A 19594-nucleotide genomic window follows, 5' to 3' on the forward strand; every position below is an offset into this window, starting at 1 on the left:
AAATACTACTCTCAAAATTTTCAGTGGCCCTGAGAAATTCCCTGCCTAGTGTATTAAGTAATCTGTAAATGGATATGCGCATGTATTTGAGTTCTTTAGGACCATCGACTGAATCACTTTATTTCAAGAAGACGAGAGATCGCCCTTGCCTTCCGCTCGACCGACTGGATTGTCCGAAGGGGTGAATTTCGTGAGCTGTTGGGTGAAGGTCAGTTTAGCGACTGCATCTCTGTCTGGCATTGCGTGACCCCAAGGGGAGCACGTGACTACCTTTCCGTTTTTCTTATTTGGCACCTAACTTGCTCGTGCGTGAGTGTTCGGGTTTCAAAGGGTTCAAATCGATACCGAGATCTTTCAACGTTTCTTTTCAAAGATTTCAATATGGTATATCTAAACAACAAATATAATTACTGTGGATTTTCTCCACTTCAGACTGAAAGTTAGAACTCGTTCTGTTGAACCTAGTGTCATAAACTCCGTCGTCACTGATAAACACACACAGATCCCCTGATATAAGCTTTGTTTTGAACCCTCTCTTCAAAATGATGATCCATCTAGGTATGTTCGAAGTAAGCATGCAAAGAACCTAGAGAGAGAGAGAGAGAGAGAGAGAGAGAGAGAGAGAGAGAGAGAGAGAATCTGCTTTTAGTCTTTGGGTGTGGATGCTATAACTCTATTTCACGAAGTTCGTGATGTGGGAGGACCACCGTGACCCAGTTCATAATAGTATTCAGTCACGACAACTGGGAGTATCTAAACTCTCGCGTTCATTGCCGCTTACCATTTATTATTAATATTATTATTTTAATAAAGGCTGGTAAATCGCGCCCAAAAGTTCATCGTTAAGAATCTTGCAACACACCTAAAGAGTTTGGCATGAACTCAGTGAACGAGTGAATCATTATTCGATTAATAATGAAAATCACTTTCCTTTTGGGTGTCATTCGCCGATTACCTACTGCAATGTGACTGCGTCGCTTAATCGAATGTGAGAAGAATTTCAACAAAGCACACCAGGTGTATCGTGCTGTAATCTACATTCAGCAGCAATGGGCTCTTGCTTAAAAGCATGAAAATGGAAATGTTCCCTCTTGACAGACAAGGAGTGAGAGAGGGTTCGATCATCCACAGCACTCAAGCAAGCTCGTCGGTGTTACCAATATTGCTGTGGCTGTAATATCACCCATCAGAATAATTATATTCTTATTCTACATACATGCTCAAATTCATCTTTCACACCATTACACGTACGTACTTATACACCACTCTCACAAAACCGTACCAATAAGAATGTACTTAAGTCCAAGCATGAAATGAAGTAGGCTACGTTACTCTGATTGTACAACAACAGTTTCTATTCTTCGGAAAAACCTTCTTTCGGCTCAGCAGCCTCTCCACTTGAGAAGAGAGAGAGAGAGAGAGAGAGAGAGAGAGAGAGAGAGAGAGAGAGAGAGTTTTACATCTGTTGTTGACCTGTTTCTGACAGTCTTCAAAATAAGCTGCAGGTTTAGTAATTCCAACAGCAATCAAAGGGCTGAAGTTCGTGAAGAGGTTCTATAAAATCCGTGGAAATGTGAGATAGAAGGCTTAAAGAAGACTTCCAGATCCGGGAAGCATGTTAACTTGGTGATGACAATTCTCTCTCTCTCTCTCTCTCTCTCTCTCTCTCTCTCTCTCTCTCTCTCTCTCTCTCTCTCAGATTGCAAGGTCTAAGCAAGCAATACCTAACAGCAGTTACCTCTCGGTAATGAGACGATTGTCAAGACAATCACCTTTCATTCAGGCTGTGTTGGTTCTTAGGGTAAACTGTGTTAGTAAGCAGTCGGTTAGTAGACAAAACATCAATTCCACTCTCTCCATGGAAGCACTTCCTAAAAAAGGCTACTAATTCGGTGCAAATTCCTTAATTGGTATTCTTCATATGGGAATTTTATTTCAACATTTAATTTTAAAAACTTTGAAGCCATGAGATGACAAGACGTTATAAAATCTTACACTGCTCATACAACTCTCTCTCTCTCTCTCTCTCTCTCTCTCTCTCTCTCTCTCTCTCTCTCTCTCTCTCTCATAAAAGAGAATTTTGAAAAAGAAATTGCAATAATAATCACTGTCACCTGACCTGTGGTGAGTCCTGTGAGAAACGAACGAGCGGTCGTCAAAGTGAATCACAGGAGACGAAGAAAGGCGACGACTAAGGAAAAGGGAATTGAGCTGTTTCTCAGGAATAACAAAGCTACAGATAAGAGGTATAAAGAGAAGAATAATAAAGATAAGAGGTATAAAGAGAAGAATAATGAAAAACACAGACCACTGGAAAGGCATAAAGACAGTACGCGAATGAATGATAAGTAAGTAAAATGAAAAGTGAGTTAATAAATGCATAAAAATCATGTATATACATGAATTAATGTAGAATAAGAATAACGTTAAATAAACAAGGACAAGCGCGCGCGCACACAAAACACACACTCACGCACACACACACACACACATATATATTACACATATATATATATATATATATATATATATATATATATATATATATATATATATATATATATATATATATATATATATATATATATAACCTGAAAAAATCCAGAGAAAGGCAAAGAATTAATGATAAAAACAAAGGTATGGCAGTTCAAAAAGGGGAACTCGTTGTTTAATATTTAATGTTTCGAGAATAAATAGTTCCTGTGGATTGTAAACATAACCAATGATCTTAAAGTCTTCATAACTGATATGGACTTTACATTTCATAGCATGGTTGGCCACATCGGAGGTTTCAGGATTAAGCAAGCGGCACTTCAATAACTTATCCCCCTGCGGGAACCGGCCCTCGTCCTGAGAAGTTGTCCGTGGATCCAATACATTTTCCTGAATTACATTTAGGACCATTGTACTTATAAACAACACCAGAGGACATCAAAGGGGGTAGCAGATCCTTAGATCTGAAAAGAAAGCCGATATTTTTCAGTTTAAGATCGATGGCCCCAATATGTTTATGGACGATTATAATGAAATCCCTCCGAAAGTTGTCCTCATACGTGGAAAAGAAAGTTGCAAGTAATGGGAGTTTAGATATTTCAAAACACTTTGGGCTGTCGGAGAATTTTTTATTTAGGAGTCTTTTGAGGATCCCGTGAAAGATATGAGTACGAAAACACTTGCTGGTGAAGTATTGCTAGAAGACGATTTCTTGCTGAAAGAGACACCCAATCAGACGTAAGAGATAAAGCTGATTTACTAAGATGTAAATAGACTTTAGTTTAAAATTGATAAAACAAAATCTATAAAAACTGTTTCCAGATCAGCCAAAGTATTCTTTCGGAATACAAAAGTATTTTTATATATATATATATATATATATATATATATATATATATATATATATATATATATATATATATATATATATATATATATATATATATATATATATATATATATATATATATATATATATATATATATGCTTGAACTCATAGGAACATGTGGTGGCTAAAATACTAAGTAAAATTAAGAGAAGCAGCGAAACCAAACGTCTGATTCCGCAGGATTCGTGTTATTTGGCGACACTAACAGAAATCTGCATTATAATTATACGCTATTGTGAAGCAGTATCCGTGTAGACACCCCGGGATTATGTATGTAATCAACGGATAGGTTTGCTAAAAGCAAATGGGTGTTACAGACTAATACACACACAAACAAAGCCACTCCAACATCTTCTAAAAACATAACAGACACCTCACACGTCTCGAACTGTCGACCTAACCGCTCAATCTCCTCGCTGCTGGGAGAAAGGGAGCTGGTGATTTGATTACGATACATGTACGTACATACGCTACCCGCTACCGAGGTCTAAGAGATGTCAGGCAGGGCAGCCGATGGAGACTACGGTCTACCCCAAAGCCAAATCAAAGTCCTTCAAAAGAAGGCATCGTGCTTACCCCATACAAAAAATGGGAAAAAGCACGTTAAAAAAGAAGTGAAGCAGTACAACCTAACATTTATCGGGGTAGATTGGGTTTGTCATCTATAAAATCTGTTTTCCAAACGTCAGCTGACCTCATACATGAGTAATTCCTTAACTAAAAACTGATAGGCATATAGTTTTGTTATTTGGACCAGACTGATTACATTCGTTGAAGTTATTACGTTTTACATTGTTGTACTTTTGAATCTGTACGTTATATATATTTGTTTTTAAATAAATATATCAAGTTTATTCATTCCTAGACAAAAATTTGAGCTTTATTCAAGACTTTTTTGATAAAAAAAAAGTTCAATATGATATTTCGATCTAGCCTATTATTACAATGAACCAACTTCTTAATGCATTTCCAGCGACTACAGTGAATATTTTTATTCCTATCAGACAACTAAACGATTTGCGTATCAATTTTCCATTCGGATCAAATGTGGTAACATTTAATCTAAATGTTACACAAGTGGCAACAGCAAGCGTCTACTTAACTAACGTACTCTGCAAGCGACCACTTTCCTTTTTGCTACCTTTCGATGACCCTACCCATCACACTGGTCCCCCAATTCGCAAACGCATGGAGTCAGTCCCCTCAATTTTCTTCGAATACAAAAAATAATGAGCGTACAAATTGCAAAAAAAAAAAAAAGGAGTAATAAGAGGAAATGACGAATCCCTAAAAATGAAGAATCGATATAGGAACTAACGAAGGAAGAATACAAAAAGTAAAATTTGGACAGTTAATGTCTTCCTCACATGTATGAATCTTGAAAAAAAAAAAACGGTAATTTTCATAAGGACTAAGTCTTCAATTTTTCATTCAAACTGGTGGGTAATCTATATGTTAGGAATACAAATGCGATATTTGGGACTATGAATCGGGAAAAGAAATGGGTAACTATTAATGCAAACGAACACAATGGGAAACAAAGGATCAAGGAGTCACCTTACAGATGGATGTCAAACAGATTAACCGACGGACAAAGTAGTTCCCTGACCATGTGGAAATGTATCTGCCCTCTTGAGAAAATGCGTGACATCTAAGTAGTCAAAACACACCGTATTATTTAGTAAAATGATAAGCACAAGAAGCAAGAATTTCTCTCACTTAAAACCACAGCGAGAAGATAATTTCCACTGATTTTTCGAGTGGTACCTCTGGTTCTGTGCCACTGCAACTTTCCACTGACTGTCATTACCATCGTTGCTTCAAACATCAGGTACTGAAAAGGACCTCCGTGAAATTTCACCACTAAGTTGTTACTGTGATTTATCTTACTCCAATGCCCACTCATCTCCAGCCTTCCAACCCTTATGCCCTTATGGCGTCATTTACTATTCTCTAAGCGGTTGCGCGATGGACATGTCCAAGGCATCCTCTTGCCATTTTCATTGTCATCTCATCTATTTCCTTTACGGTGTCATTTCTCACTCCATCCTACTATTTTTCATATTCTTCTTAAAGTCTTATTCTCAAATCGACCCTCTTTTTTAGAAATAATTTCATTTTCATACCGTGGTTCGTGTCTATATATCAATACAGATCTTACATGACTACATTTACTCTCATATGAAATTTCAATCTATTTGATTTTCAAATCTTATTCAACCTGCCCTTTTCAGTATTCCACGGAAGAGAACCTGTACTGGATGTCATTCTTCTTAAATATCTGAAAAACTCAACCTCATTAATCTGTTTTCCATCTAATGTTATTTCATCTGTTTGTGCTTACTCTGACCTCCAACTGTTTAGGCATACTCTGTCCTCATTTCTTATGTTTTTCTTAATTCATTTTGAGTCCCATTTCTCTAGATATATGATGCATTCTATTAACCAAGTTTTGAAAACATTGGTGTTTTTCTTATAAAAAAATATCTATGTAAGAGAAATATTTATAATCTATACAACACATGGCGTTAGGGGCTAAGTAGTCAGTTGCTGTCCTGTTTGTGGACTAAGAGATCCTTGTTCAGGGAACAATGGTACTAAGATACTTTTGTTCTGGTAATTGTGTTCTACTTGACTAACCCACCTGGCCTACTTTATGCAGTAAGTAAAGAATTTTTATTAATTTTATTGATATTGTGATCTCGAAATTGGTATTTTCGTTGCAAGTGTTATGAAAATCAAATTGTAAGCGTAATGTTTCCTTTCTAAGCTTAAATGTTACGTGTCATTTCAAATTGTGAGTGTGATGTTTCCTTTTTGGCAGCTTGCCCATTGTGTGATACCCAGCATAGTGGCTTGTGTGCTGCAGTAGTGCAACTGCAAGCTGTAAGTAACCAGAGGTAGTGTACCTGCATTAGGAAATATTTCGCTGTTAAGGATTTACCACTGGCCTATTATTTATTGATGACATGACATGCTACAAGGTTATAATCCAGCTGTTTAGTTTTGTTTTTTGTTATTTAACTTTGTGTAAAGAGTTTAGGTTGAGTGGATTTGTGATTACTAATGTAATTTAAGAATCAAAGGTTTTTGCTCAGGGTTAATGTAATTTGTTTATGTGATTTCCATATGTAATTACGATATTTGGTGAAGGTTAATCATAGTTTTATTTGAGAAATTTATGTAATGTATTGTACAGTGGTTGTGTCTATCCCTCATCCAACTTACATTTAAATTTTGTCAACTGAATATCCCTGACAATCTGCATATTCTGTCTGCCACCTTTCTGTCGCTACTCCAATCTAAACCTTCTTTTCCATCTCTAATTTCTTTTCTCATTGTAAAACATGTGAGAAGGGCTAACAGCAAAGGTGAAAAACAATCCCTTTTGGCACACCCACCATTGTCTAAATTCTCTTGACATGACCCCATCAACATTAAATTTACCTATCGGAATAACAATGCTCTGTAAATGCTGCCAAATGCTTTCTTGTAATCACCAAAAGCCTTCACAAGGGGATTCTTAAATTCCAAATACTACTTCACAATATGACTTGCAACAAATATTTGATCTAAACTATCGAAAGCATGCTGGGTATTTTCATTACAACCAGTGTAAGTGCAATGCCTGCACCAGTACCAAATTCAGGCAGGTCACCTTTCTTTGGTACCTGTGCTAAGATTTCCAACACTAAATCACCAGGCTTTGTTTCCTCATCCAGTATTCTGCAAAACAGTATAGCAGTATACGAGGTGTCCTTTTATTTTGTTAGAATCTGTACAGTGATCCCATCATAACCTGGTGTTTTCAGTCTCCTAACACTTATCCCCCTCATATCTCTTATTCACGATCTAACAAAAATGATCGCCCGTCTTTTTGTCTTCTGATGTTATTATTGATCCATATCTCCTTTTGACAGTTTTCCTCACTTATTTTCACTTACGGAAGTTTCACCAATAATGCTGTGGTCTACATTTACACTAATGCCGCCCCATGAACATATAGCTCTATCATCATAATCGGCCTATTTGTCTAAATATTCTCTTTTATCTCTTACTGATAGTTGTTTCAAGTTCACAATCTAGATTTGAGTACATTTCATGTTCTGCTTTGCGTAATTAATCAACCTGCCCAGTAAGGAGGTAGGGGTAGTGCCGTCAGTGCACCTCACGTGGTGTACTGTAGGCATTACTTAAGGGTCTTAGCAGCGTCCCTTCGGCCCCTAGCTGAAACCTCTCTCATTTCTTTTACTGTACCTCCGTTCATATTCTCTTTTCCATCTGACTTTCAACCCTCTCCAAAAATTGTTTCCAAGTGCAACAGTGAGGTTTTCCTCCTTTTACACCTTTCACACTTTCTTACTATCAATTCCCCTTTCATCGCTGAATGAACTCATAGGCCCCAGCGCTTGGCCTTTGGCCCAAATTCTATATTCTACTCTATTCTTAACCTGGAATTTGTCTACATACGAGTATACCTTTTGCTTTTGTCCATTCTTTATTCTATCCCAGGTCTCATCCATTACGCTAGGTTTTCTTGTTACCCATTTCCCAGTACTACTCTTTCACCAGACTGATATGCAGAGCTTTGCCTGCTATTCCTCAGATTTGGTTTCAAGAACTGCAAATCTATATCTCCTTTCAGTTGTAAAAGCCTCGTGATGTTCATCTTCAAGCAGCTTTACTTTATGATGATTCCATTTTTATTTTCGAAAACAGCCTTGTTTACTTTTTCTTTATCCAAATCATATCTTAAAAACTATTGCGGCTAGAAGGCTGCAAATTGATATGCTGATCAGCCACCCTCCAATCATCAAGCATACCAAATTGTAGCCCTCTAGCCTCAGTACTTTTATTTCATAAGGTTAAAGTTGGCCTTAATCATGACTCTGGCAACGATATAGGATAGGCCACCACCGGGCCGTGGTTAAAGTTTCATGGTCCATGGCTCATACAGCATTATACCGAGACCACTAAAAGATAGATCTATTTTCGGTGGCCTTGATTATACGCTGTAGCGGCTGTACAGAAAACTCGATTGTGCCGAAGAAACTTGGGTGCATTTTTTACTTAAATTAATAGCTCCTGTCATCTGTTCGGTTTTGATGACTGCCGTCAAGTATATTTATGGATGTTCAATTACCAAATCATACAGGCTAATAAACTGCTCCCCATTTTTGTTTGTTGTCTCTCCCAGGCCTTTCTTACCCATAAAATCATCGGTACCTTTATTGTTCTTTCCCACTTTCCCATTCATATTACCAACAAGAAGTTTCAAATCTCTCTGATTTTTCATCTATAACATACTATAGTTCTAAATGTAATACAGCTTTCATTTCCTTAGAGTTCATTCATTGGCGCACACACTACACATACTGCAATGCTTTTATTTCTTGTCATCAGTAACCTGCTCACATTTTTGTCAGCATTAATCTGCTCACTCTCCAGTTAGTCGTGTCTTTTTTGCATTTCACGTTAACATTGTGCCTACTCCAGTGCAAATTCCATCTTAAATTTCAATTTCCCATATCTGCCATGTCCTTAGTATTTACAAACCAGGAGATTCTTAGCATTTCATAAGACTAGGACCTTGGTGGGGGAGGCATTTCTGATCTTTCGCCTATCCATTCAAGTGGCTGAATCCACACTGGATTTATTAGCTGAATACAATAAGGGACAACTAGTTCCCAGTTGACTGAGGCCAGTCATCTGTGTCGTAACCTATTGGTTTTTCACCAAAGTCATCTGACAGACGTCAGGGGTTGATGACGAGTAAACAAAACACTCAGTGCCTTGACCCTATCCATTTTCCCACCGCCCATGATTTCTGGTGTTCCTCCTGAGCAAGGCCACAGTTTTCCATTGTGAATCTAGCCTTTTACCCGACTACTGAGCCGATTAACAGCTCTCCTAGGGCTGGCCCGAAGGATTAGACTTATTTTACGTGGCTAAGAACCAATTGTTTACTTAGCAACGGGACGTACAGCTTATTGTGGAATCCGAACCACATTATAGCGAGAAATGAATTTCTATCACCAGAAATTAATTCCTCTAACTCTTCATCAGCCGGCCGGGGAAGTGTCAACCTATAAGGCGGGAGGTGCTCATACCCTGAACTCTGGGCCCTAATCCAGGTACTACCAGCTGGGCCAGCTGAACCTGATGCTGTAGGGGTGCAATATATTCCAATTTGTTTACCTTGTGAGCAAGGTACAAACGAAAGTGCAGGCCAGAAGCTTACTAATTTATTCATTCAAAATTCACAAAGGTCAACGGCTCATCACAAAGTAGTCTTGACCTCTCGACAGATCGAGGAAGGGATCAACTCTGGGCATCTTCATAGATGCAAAATGACAGATGCATAGATGGCAAAAATTTGAATCTAAAATAGATATACATGGTTGAATAGCTGGCATAATAATGTACAGAATGATAACAATATATGAAAGGTGGCGATAACAATGTTGGGAATATTTACGTAAGACATCATCACGAGAATCTGTATTTCTGTCAGCCGCGTGGCGGCCGCAAGGTTGTTCTCGTGCGGAGAAAGTTCATTCGTCAGATAGGCATACCACGTGGGGGCTACAACCTGAAGGTGCCTTACAAATAGGATGCCGACTTTTTATCATTGCTATAACGGTAACTTATTTTAAATTAATTATTCATACTGCTCAAAACATCAATAAAACAAAACGTCACTGAAAACTTGAATTTAATTGCAGGAGGTCATAAGAAAATGGAAATTAATCATGCGATCCACCCACAAGAAGGTACAAAAATAACGATAAATATCAGGATAAAAACAGCAAAATTTAGTGCTATTTGAAATGATAATGAAAAAAACGGCGTACAACGGCAACTTCTTAGGTAGGGACAATTTAAAAACCCAAGAGGCATGAAAGTTCCTTTATAATCATGCAGTTACGGACAAAAAATACTTTTCAGTGAGGTTTGTACCCAAAAGCATCTGATTACTCAAGAGGATAACACAATCTATATGATAGGTTTGTTTGATAACATGGATAGCATATAAACTGGTGAAAGATATCAGTAAAACGCTGTAAGAATAAGTCACAGTATGCATAAATAATAATAATAATAATAATAATAATAATAATAATAATAATAATAATAATAATAATAATAATAAATGTGAACACATATGCACATGTGAAACAAGATTGTATTTTCAACAGCGTTTCTACTGGCTGACTTGATTAGAATCCACATCATACCTGGAACATGATCAGTCATTTATGATTCAAAGACGATGAGATTATTCGATTTCTGAGAGCCGCTAGTCAGATGATTTTACTCAGACGTTGCAAAGAAACTGGTTGTCAAATTTTTGCTGAATCGAAGTCACGCCGCACATAAGAGCACAAAAAACGTAATACTTAGTCGGAACGTAAACGAAGATAAAATCAAGGTCCAGGGATTAGGTCTCTGTGAGCAACAGCACGCCTGGCATCACCTAAACACACGTATTCGTGTTCTAGAATCATCGATTGCCTTATGGAACTAAGTGCCGATTCCCTCCACGAGCATATCACGAGTTTTCCCCTCTCCTTCATTGTAATGTGTCTACCTTATTACCTTTGTGTTTAAAAATACATGTTTAAAGTAAGATTACCTCCGCCCTGTATCTATTTGCATTCATTTTATCCTCAAGTCCCATGTAAATAGTTATAACGAAGAAACGCTCTTTCTCCAGCTCACTGGATGACCTGCTTGCAGTGTTGGAAATGGTTTCTACGTCCTACCCCATTCAAGCAGGAACGAGAGGCATGCCTGTTATGTGTTTCTACACTACACATACATGCACACTAACAATTAGAGACTCTCGCAATCCCGTACGTGTATATTATATGCATGCACAAAGCGTTCATCTTTCCTTTTTCTTAAATATATGTGAATAAAAGTTAAATTACAATCTGGATCAAACGAGATGTTTTGAATTTTTCTCATGTCATATGGAGACCAGCGAACGACGGATAAGTGAAAGAGGAGGACGGCAGTTCCGAGTAAGAAGGAGAGAAGAGCGGAGGAAATTTTTGAGATCAAGGACCTCAGCATCCAGAAGCTACTAGTGTTTGTACGCGAGAGATGAAAGGTTGCGTGTGTTTGAAGTTCCATGGGAAATGTTGTGGGGTTTGTTTGTTTACTGTATTCAGTCCGATGGTTACGAAACCCCCTTCACCTATCTTCTAAAGATCTATGGACATGCAAATATACGTGTGCGCACCGACAAACGTGCGTCTAAGGATGAGAATTTATGGCGCGAACAGTCGATGGTTCAGAAATGCAGAGATTTTTAGGATAAGGTCTACGTCAATGAAGGCACAACAGAGAGAGAGAGAGAGAGAGAGAGAGAGAGAGAGAGAGAGAGAGAGATATCCAGCGTTTTGTTGGACGTCTTTCTGGAAGGCAAGAAAGAGACAAGGGGGTGAAAGATGATACTCACGTTTACGGAGTTAAAAATGTGTGACCAAAGTGATGGACTGCTCATTTTTTGTTTTTGTTGATGCAAGGCTAAATGGGACAGCCGAAAAACAAGTCTTATACAGGCCACTCCCAAGGGGAGAAGAATCGAGCTCTACCAAGAAGAAAGGGACACATTTGCCTCAGATATGACTCAAGACAAAGCGTATTGAAGGACCAGGAAATGTATTTTTGAATAAATATTACAAGTAACACCAAGGGAGAAGAGGCGAGTTCCTTACAAGACAGGTCGTCGGTATTTTCGCACGCGCTCGATGCCCAGAAACCCGCCTTCAAAAGACCCACAAAAACCTAAACCAAAGAAATAGTAAAAGAAAATATACATAAATAAATAAACAGCCTTTATGAAACTGGAACCTGAACAACACTAAAACTCCCTGTTGAGAAAGGAAAAAGTATATAGAAACAAGTCCAGAAAATGCTCATTAAAATAAAGAACGTGGATAGAGTCAGAACAATACCCGATACTGATGAACGATGATGAAATCTAGAAATTTAATCGTGTTACACAACCACACACATACTCACATATATATACATATATATATAGTATATATATATATATATATATATATATATATATATATATATATATATATATTTTATAATTTATATATTTATTTATATATACTGTCTGTATATAATACATATATATATATATATATATATATATATATATATATATATATATATATATATATATATATATATATATATATATATATATATATATATATAGAGAGAGAGAGAGAGAGAGAGAGAGAGAGAGAGAGAGAGAGAGAGAGAGAGAGACAGACAGAGAGAGAGACTATGCATTTGTAGAAGTTGAAAATTCCATAATGGATGAAAATGGAAAAAAACAGAGATTAGCAACCCGCAGATGGATAGAAATTCAGCGAACGAATTAAGAACCGACAACGATGAGAGAGAGAGAGAGAGAGAGAGAGAGAGAGAGAGAGAGAGAGAGAGAAACTCGATTATAAAACCACTGGGTATACTTAAGCATCATCGCGGATGACAACCTTCAAGTTAGCGATGATTTGCATGGCATCCACACTTTCAAAACAGGTCTTGCACTTTACACTTTATTTCTGCCGTATTACAAACCTTCTCTCGAGACCTACGAATTAAGTGTCTTGCACAAGTGGCTATCGAGGGCACCAGAGAGGGAAATGAGAGGAGGAAGGGAGGGGAGGGAAGGGGGCCCTTGTAGTTCCTGTGACTTTTGATAGTCATCCTGAACAGTGATAAGGTTTTAAACATCAAACGAGGTCAAGGGGTTTCTTTGACGTCACGAATCAGGTCATTGATCGTATACTCTTCTTTTTACACACACAAAAATCCCAGTCTGATTCAAGTATTCAAATCCTCATTTTGGATTTTTCGTAACTCACTGCTGTTTTAATTCTACTACTTGAAGAATTTCCCTTCGTTAATTTTCTAAATACCTAGTTCGAAATCTTGCGAATATATAATACATTTGGGTGTGTAAATAGACACCTGTTGCACACTATTTGATACCATATAAGTGAATAGACAGATAAACCCGAAAATACATTGTATATTAGGCTGCAGTTCCAGTAGCTTTTAAACTAACAAAATGGACACAGCGAGTTAGGGATATAGTCTTTTCTAATATACTAATGTGCATAAATACAGAGAGAAGACGTGAATGAGACTTGTGTACGTGTAAACATACATAGGCGAAAAGTATTGTGCGTGTATCTGCCAACATATGCACATATATAAACATTATGTGCAAGCTACGTGTCAATATATTTATATAAAGGACATTACAAGTTAGCATGGAGACGTGCATATATAGTTGGAAGTTGAGGTCTGCGTGTTCATACATACAAAGATATTATTTAAATGTATACACGTTCCTATTTGCAAGAACCTTATGTATAGTTGACAGATGTTTTACCTCCGAGAGAGGCTCTGCTTCTACTACTGCTAATGATAATATTATGTAGTCTACATTAACAATATGTGTAAACGTAAATATATACATAGAACGCAATGGACATGAGTCAACTTACGTGCATACACAAACACCGAGTTGATGAACTATCGCTAAAACTTGCGATATTTTGTTGTCGTAGAGCTGAGACTTATATGTAAATACACAGACAATTATGAGCCACAACAAAAGACCTAGGCTATACGCTTAAGCTCAGTAGAAACAACACAAACACGGCTACAAATCTGGGGCGGGGGAGGTGTAGCCTAAACTCTGGACCTTGGTAACTGGTCTCTGGCGTCTACTTTCTTTACACCTTAAAGAGATTTATCGATATTAAACCAGGGAAAAAGTGAATGCATCCATCATTTCTCTCTTATTACTTCAGCTCTGGCAGAGCTTCCAAAAAGAATTCTAAGACTGCTACACTTTTCATTATCAGTAACTCCTTATTTAGACTAGACTTTAAATACACATACACAATATATATATATATATATATATATATATATATATATATATATATATATATATATATATATATATATACTTAATGAAACCTCATCCCAAAGGAACCACGGTGAATGAAAAGGCTGGCATTTCCCGGAGCCGCCAAACAACACAACTGTGCAGAAATATCCATATTTGCCGTTTCATACGAGTACACACAAGGATCATCTACAGGACGTCTAACCTTCCTAGATACACTGCCCCATTCACTTGTATCTTGAACACACTCGTATTTCCTAAGTATAAAGGCACCTTCTAACTGATGCTCTTTCACGTCATCTATCCAGCACTTTCGAGGTCTCCCTCATATCCTAACCCGCCCCAACTTCTGAATTATACACTTTCTACCAACCTAAGGTCCTCCACTCTTCCTATATGACCAAACCATCTTAATACTCCCGGATCCTATGCTAAACTTTTTAATAGTCCCACATATCTCAAGAAGTATCAGTCTCAGTTTTTCGTATGCTGCATACGCTACACTAGCAAGCTGTTCCTATCGGCATCTTTAACCTTCTTTTGTTTCATTCACATTAAACTCCCATACTTCACTTTCATAATGGAGAGTTTCATCGACAATCCCTTCGTGGCTTTCTAGCCTGGATTCCATACACACTCGAAGTCTTTACCCAGTCTTTTAAACACACCTTTACCCTATTTTGCTTTACCTATTATTGTTTTGCTTTACCTATTCTAAGATACTTCTTCTTTCATCCTAGCATCATCAGTCATATTTCCTCTGCACATTTTCCTCTTGCAAGCAAACAATTCAAAACTCTTTTACTAGCTACTGCAGTTTCTGTTCAATATTCCCACATACGACTATTTCATCTTCAAACACTGACCATTCCACTCTCCATTCATGTAAATGTAACAGTTACAATGACCTCTTAACATCTCGAAATCTAGGCGTTAAGAGGTCACTGGATTTTGCAGGTACAGGAACATTTGCATCTGGTAAAAGCGACCCCTAGATCCTATATGTATTTCAATACTACATTCGCTTAAAAACTTTGTTTTAAAACCTTACCTTCACCTTCTGTACAATACACACTCAAACCCTTCCATATTGTGTGTATGTATTTCAACCATGTTCTCAACATATCTTCCCTCTCAATACCCTTTTATATTTAGCACAGTTGTTGAATCTTTAATAAGTAAGGAAGCGAAATTTGCAAAATTGCCAACCGATTTTTGTCATAACTATCATGGACTTAGTTTAGGTCATTGTATGCATGTGTGTGCATGCAAATTACTGTTTAATTAATCAAGACTTCAGAACAGTATGAAAATTAATACCATGCATAATCTCGCATCTTATTGTCCCCTGAGGTCAATTTCAAAATGCCCCTTAGGCAAAGCTACAAGACACAGCCATCACTCATCGCCGGGCATGTATCTCTTCAGTCTCACCAAATAATACCTACTACACGCAATGGAGGATATTTGCATAAATGTCTCAGCAATTTTAATTCTTATTTCAACTTCTGCTTATTCACACGCAGAATTTGTAACGACATGTTTATAAGGGACCATATCAAGGAACAGTGTTCAGAGCAAGCTATGCACTTCCCAAGCGATTAGCAATGGTCTTAGGCCTATGTGCCAATGGCATCTGACATTTCTTGGCAGTCACACAACCAAGAGAGCAAACTCGGTGTTGCTTCAGTATGCGTCATCGAAAGAATAGATGTATAACGAACCTCAACCGCCATGGTAGTTGGTGGTTAACAAAGCCCAGCCCCCCGGAGTACACAAAAACCCCGACTTAGGCCCTTTATTACTCTGGAAATACTCAACCGACTGGGATGAAACTCTGGCTTTAGGGGTTTTCCACTGAGGTCTCTAATCGTGCCAAATTTCTTTGAAACCCGTTTAGCCGTTCCGGAGATCCAGATATCGATTTTCTGGCGTTCAGGGCATGTGGTGGGTGAAGGACCCAACACACCTGTGGAGCAATGATGGTAAAAGATACAGCCGTGAAACTTAGTTTTTCTGCAAGCTCGTACTCTGGAAAGGTGCCTTTCGGGGTTTGTTTTTTGAAATAATGAAATTTAAAAGTTACAGTGGGCCATTCAAATCAGTGACCAAAATTATAATTTCCTGATGCTCAGGTATGGACTGCTCGCAACATTAGGAGAGAGGCCGTTTTCTTAATGTGTGTGAATAGCAAGTGGTCTTAGGAGAAGCTGGCTGACTTACAATTATCTATCTATCTATATAATACTAAAACTCTAAAACATTTCTTTGTGTTTGTTTGTTTGCACACCAGAAGGTAAATGGGGCTGGTGCTGCCCGTAGACTCTTGCTTACTATTATTAGTAAAGTTAATTCAGGTGTGGGTTTGGGTTGGTACAGATATGGGTATGGTATGGTATGGTATGGTATGGGTATGGGTATGGGTATGGTATGGATATGGGTATGAGTATGGGTATTGTTATGGGTATGGGTATGGTATGGATATAGGTATAAGTATGGGTATGGGTATAGGTATGGTATGGATATGGGTATGGGTATAGAAATGGGTATGGTACAGATATGGGTATGGGTATGGTATGGATATGGGTACAGGTATGGGTATGGTACAAATATGGGTATGGGTATGGGTAGGGGTATGGGTATGGTAAGGTATGGATATGTGTATGGGTATAATTATGGGTATGAGTATGGGTATGGGTATGGTACGAATAAAGGTATGGGTATGGTACAGATATGGTTAAGGGTATGGTATGGTATGGATATGGGTATAGTATGGATATGGGTATGGGTATAATTATGGGTACAGGTATGGGTATGGATATGGGTATGGGTATAGGTACAGGTATGGGTATGGTATGGATATGGGTATGGTATGGATATAGGTATGGGTATAGTATGGTACCAATGTGGTATGGGTATAGTATGGTACTGATGTGGTATGGGTATGAGTATGGACCTTTTGAAATGTAGTAAATAAAAAAGTGACCCAACGGGTCATGGGTGGTTTAGTCTTAATTAAAAATGATCACATGTTGAATTTACCTACGCGATCACTGACCTACCCTGAATAAAGAGCCTCAATAGTTAGAATATTTTCACACACACATGTATGCATGTATGTATGTATGTGTATATATATATATATATATATATATATATATATATATATATATATATATATATATATGAATATCACCGCTAGATCACTAACTATTAAGCCCTTATGGCAAAAATACCTTGCAGTAAGAGAGGGAGGGATACCTATAGACCTAGGAGTGATAGGAGAGTTTTGACCATTCAGTGTCACACTCTTTTCCAGGGAGGGTTTTATGAGTCTCAAGAGGAAACACCTGCAGGGGTAGAGAGCTGTTCCCTGTTTTAATCTCAGAATTCAATTTACCAACCACTGAGTTTTTGACCTTTTGCTGGCCAAGCCAAATTTTTTCCTAATTCCAGGTACAGGTCACATCTGTAGCCTAAAGCATACCTCCAACAACAACCCAAGCCTCAAAAACACGGAGGTTACCGTCATCAAGCAGTTCAACACAGATCAGTCTAGGAGATGGTGAGAACAGGTAACCTCTGCCCATACAAACCCCAAAGCCGGGGCAACTTTTGGAACTCTCAATTTCTCACACTGGACAGAAGTGCCAATTCCTGGGTGTTGCCACTAACTTGGATCACATCGACATAAGGCTGTCTTTGACTCACTTCATTATCTCTCTCTCGCATTTCATTGCTCAAGTAACTTCTTGTTTCTTCAACTTAACCAGTGTATCTTCATCCCACGTGTCATCTCTTGACAGTGCATAACGTAAACCTCACCCCTTGCTAGCAAGTGAGAAGAGTAAAGGATCTCCCTCCAATTCCTGTATTTATTCAATTATTGAGAGACTGTAATCCCCGTGTTAGTCTTACCTGGAATTGTCTCATTCCCAGGGTGTGATTAGTGCCGTTACCAGCTGTCGTGATCCTGTGTATCCAGATTGCCTGGAGAAAACAGCCCCTACCAGGCTGATAGAATTATTGCCTACTTGGCTGACAGGCCCGCATGCATGTGGCGAGTATTCATAATTGAAATGGATTATCCATTCCACTCAATCACTGCTGTTGTGTAAATTCCCAACTTAATTAATTTATTGAAAGTGTCCAATTTCCTTGGTAATTTCTTACTGTTAAGAAACCCATTTTCACTTGGTGACCTACCATTTCTTCGTTATTTTTGCATTTCTTTATTTTTTACGAGGGTTTTTCTTTTCGATTTATTTTCAAGGTCCAGTGCTAACCCCGCTTCTAAGTCCGTAACAGTACGGGTTTTCTTGACTGCTAATTAAATTTACAGAAATTCAACCAGTCTTAGCAATTGATATGAACCTGCAACATTGAAATTTCATCAAACAGGCAATTTGGAACCAGAACCAGATATTAACATGGTTTTAGAACCAGAGCGTTTTAAATTGTTAATCACGTTTCAATAGGCAGGAAATTAACGATCTAAAGCATGTTGTATTCTAATTTGTGATTATTAGGAAATAGATTCAAACCAGTGAGAGTAAAAGTGAACCACAGTGGAGAGCGTTGTGAGCTTGGCACTGCTCAAGATTCCATGGTTGGTGGGCAAGCATTCTCAGCCAGGAGTCATGAGTTGTGAAGTTTGGGTTTCTTGTCATTTGCATGTTGGCAAACTGCATGAAATTCACTAGCTGCCAGGTAGTAGTGCTAACCATTAGTTAGGTGAGCTTAGTTAATGAAATTTGGGAAAAAGTGCGCAATTCCTCTTCGAGTAGGTTGGCAGAATTTCATTTCATCCACAAGGTATATGAACACCACAAGTGGCAACTCGCTCATCTATCTGCTTAGCAGCCAACCCGTCTACCACACACCGTGCTCAAACCAGGCATCAGTGGATTTTGTTCACCAGAAAAGTTTTGCTCGCTCTCACAATTCTCAGTCTTATCAGTAGCTTTGTTTCAAAAGTGGTATTAACATAAAATTTACTGTACTTAACTCAAATAGAATAAAGTAGTATACTTAAATTTGTGCCTCATTATTGCAAGAGATTTTCCTTTACTGTGTGTGTGAAGCCATTCATTTTTGTACTCGCGATGAGCCCAGTTCATTCATTCACCGACTCACACCGACACACTCCCACTTGGAGACCTAAGCCCAAAGTGCAAAGGAAAGCAAGGAAGAAAAGGAGTAGGGAGTGTAAGAGGTCAGGTAGTCACTAGAGCCATAGCACTCTCATGGCACT

Source organism: Macrobrachium rosenbergii, chromosome 44 (assembly GCF_040412425.1).
Source record: "Macrobrachium rosenbergii isolate ZJJX-2024 chromosome 44, ASM4041242v1, whole genome shotgun sequence".
NCBI lineage: Eukaryota > Metazoa > Arthropoda > Malacostraca > Decapoda > Palaemonidae > Macrobrachium > Macrobrachium rosenbergii.